This window comes from Primulina tabacum, chromosome 1 (assembly GCF_025594145.1).
Source record: "Primulina tabacum isolate GXHZ01 chromosome 1, ASM2559414v2, whole genome shotgun sequence".
Classification (NCBI taxonomy): domain Eukaryota; kingdom Viridiplantae; phylum Streptophyta; class Magnoliopsida; order Lamiales; family Gesneriaceae; genus Primulina; species Primulina tabacum.
Window position 1 is genome coordinate 31,261,114 of NC_134550.1, and position 3,486 is coordinate 31,264,599.

Consider the following 3,486-nt stretch of genomic DNA (forward strand, 5'->3'; position numbering starts at 1 on the left):
GAAAACGGCTCGCGGGGGTCGATTCGTGGTCCATAAGGGATAAAATAATATAAAAAGACTAAATTTAGAATTTTGAAATTTTATATTAAAGTTTGGGATTTTTCGGAATTAAAACACCATCAAAACAATTAATTAAAGATAAACGAAAAAGTCTAATATTTAGGCTAAATAAAATTACGAAAAAAATTCATGTAGGCTTAAATAATTATTTGGGACATGTTAGAGTCATGAAATCAGGATAAAAGTCGAAAACGTAAAATGTCGAGTCTTTGGGTAAAACGGTCTTTTTACGCCTAGAAATTAGTAAAGGTCATGGCAGTGCCCTAAATGCTATTTTTATGATATTATGGTTATTTTTAAATGTTTATGAAATGTTCATGATTAAATTATGATTTTTAAATGTCTAAGAGATTTTTATGATTTAAGGAAGACGTTTGAAAGACATGTTTCATGCTTGGTTTCAAAAACAAAATGTTATGTTATGCATGATTTTTATAAAGTGGTGAGAATGTAAATGTTGAAGGAAGTGAAGTGATTGTGACTAATTCGTTAATGATGGCGATGTCGTGAGGGTGATGGTCTTAGTGGGAGCCCGACGATCGTGTTTCCATTATTGCGAATATTAGGTTATGAGGATATGAAGTTTGAGGTAAGAATGAGAATATCGTGAGGGGACAAGGCCCCAAAGGGGGCCCATTTATGGGAGAAGGCCCCAGAGGGAGCCCCGACGATCGTATTTCTATTCGATCATGATAGGCCAGGGCCCAGTTGACCGGTGAGAGTGTTGCTGGTGTCCCCCGCCGCCCAGTACTGTGGTTACATGTAGATGGATCCATCGAATTTTGAGGTTTGAGGAAAGTCACAATTAACGATCTGAATTCAACAAAGATAAAGGAAAAGAAAAATGTTTATGATCATGAAAAATGTTTATGTTATGCCATGTTGAGGAAAAATGAAATGTTAAGGTTTATGTTATGCATGTCATGAAAATGTTTATACTTAAAGTTGACACATCATTATGAAAATGTTCCTATTTAAAGTTCATGCATCATAAAAGGTTCACGAAAATGTTCATGTTTGAAGTTTATGCATCTTCATGAAAACGATATTTTAAGTACAAATATTTTTCACTGTTATATGTTGACTGTATTACGTATTACTTGCTATAAAGATGATGGTGTGTTGAGTCTTTAGACTCACTAGGTATGATGGATGCAGGTGAGTTTGAGGGAGGACTTGACGGGTGATTTGACTGGACTGAAGGCGCACACAACCCGAGGACCAGCGCTTCTACTTTTTCCGCATTATGACTTTTGACTCATGCTTTATGATTAAAGATTTTTAAGATTATTTATTTATGCATTTGAGAGATTTTTGAGAGGTTTAGTATGTGCTATTCTTTTCAAATTATTACTTTTTAGGTTTGGTAAAATATGCGACGATTTCATTTTATCACTATTGCACTTGGTTTTTAAAATGCTAGTTGGTTAATGTTTAATTTTAAAGGGTAAAATATTTTATATTTTCATGTCAGAAAGGTACATGGCCGAAAATTGAGTGTTAAAAAAAATTTTCTAGTACTTTTAAAGCAATAAAAAGGACAGGACGTTTCAGTTGGTATCAGAGCAAAGGTCCTGTAAAGGGTTGTGCCACCATCAGCGCCGGGAAGATCAGTCGTCAAGCCTCAATTGGTAAGTTTACATGCTTTATATGATTTAGTATGATGTTACCTGCATGATGATATGAATATTATGTTTTTGATGCATGTTTATTAGCTTTTCGAGTATTTATGCTTTGCATGCTTAAATTGATAAAATGAATTAGGACATGTCACATGATTAGAAAACTTAGATTTAATTGCATGTTGGTTATGTTAGAATTTGGAAAACATTCAGATAAAATGCCTCCTAGACGTGTACTCGTTATCGAGAATCAGGAAGAGAACAGTGTTAATCGCCGAGGGAATAGTCAAAGAAATGCACCACCACCACCACCTCCTCCTCCAGGGGATCCTGCTACTCGTGCTTTAGAGGGTATGGCTCGTCTCTTCGAGCAACAATTACAGCAGCAGCAGTTACAGTTGCAGTTACAGCAGATGCAGCAGCAGCAGCTACAGCAGCCACCTAGGCCACAGCAGGATATTTATGAGCAGTTCCGGAGGCTAGGGCCGAAGGAATTTTCTGGCACCACCGATCCATTTGCTGCTGAGAGTTGGATCCGATCACTCGAGGTACATTTTCGCTATCTGGACATGGGAGACGCTGACCGTGTGAGGTGCACTACTTATCTGCTTAGGGACGAAGCTTCTTTATGGTGGGAAGGAGCCGAGCATGGTGTTGACCTTGCTACACTCACTTGGGCATAGTTCAAGACGAAATTCTATGAGAAATACTTTACTGCTGATGTCAGAAGCCGGATAAAGAGGGAATTTATTACTCTCTGTCAGGGAGACATACCTGTTGCTGAATTTGTGAAGAATTTTGATAGGGGTTGCCACTTTGTACCCCTTATTGCCGGGGACGCGGAAGAAAAACTTAGGCATTTCAAGGATGGCCTACGACCTATCATTCGGGATAAAGTTATTATGATGCGTCCGGAGAATTATGCTATGGCAGTTACTTATGCATATCAGGCTGAGCAGTCCTTAAAGGACATTGACTTTGAGATTCAGCGCAAGAGGCAGCACTATCAGAATAACAATCAACCCAACAAGAAGCCAAATACTGGTCCTCCTAAACCTCAAGGGCCTCAAAAGCCCCAAGGTCAAATCAAGAAGCCAGCGCCACCAAAGCCACAAAATCCTGGAGCACCAAAGCCTGCTGAGAGGCAACTATGAAAACAGTGCAGCCGCCCACATCTTGGCAAGTGTGAATGGGGATCATTTAAATGTTTCTACTGCAAAGAGGATGGACACAAAGCCAATGACTGTCCAAAGAGGAAAGCAGCTGCTACGGCCCGAGCTTATGTTATGAATGCTGAGGAAGCTGAGGAAGAAGCAGACACTACAATCATCACGGGTAACCTAGTCATTTAACACTTTTATATTGCTTATTATTGCATGAAATGTTAAATTGGTTATTAGAATTGATTTGGGATCAAATTTCAACCTAGAATAAATTAGGTTGCATGTACTACTTAGTTGGACTTGAGTGATGATTTTAGAAACCCTAGAAAATGATTTGAATTTTGTGCCTTATTTTATGTGAAGGATGAATTGATTCCAAATAAAAAGTTTTAGGGCCAAAATTAAAGAAAATCATAATTAAGGGGGATTTCGAATTTTTGGAGGGATAAAATGCAAATCGAAAATTAAAGGGGCTATTATGCAATAATTCGAAAATAAGGGACCTAAGTATAATTTTTGAAATCTTAAGGATCAAAATGCAATTCTTGAAACATGAAGGGCTAAATCAGAATTTCGAATAATATAGGGACTTAATTGCAACAATACGAAATTTTGGGGTCAATATTGCAAATCTCATAAGT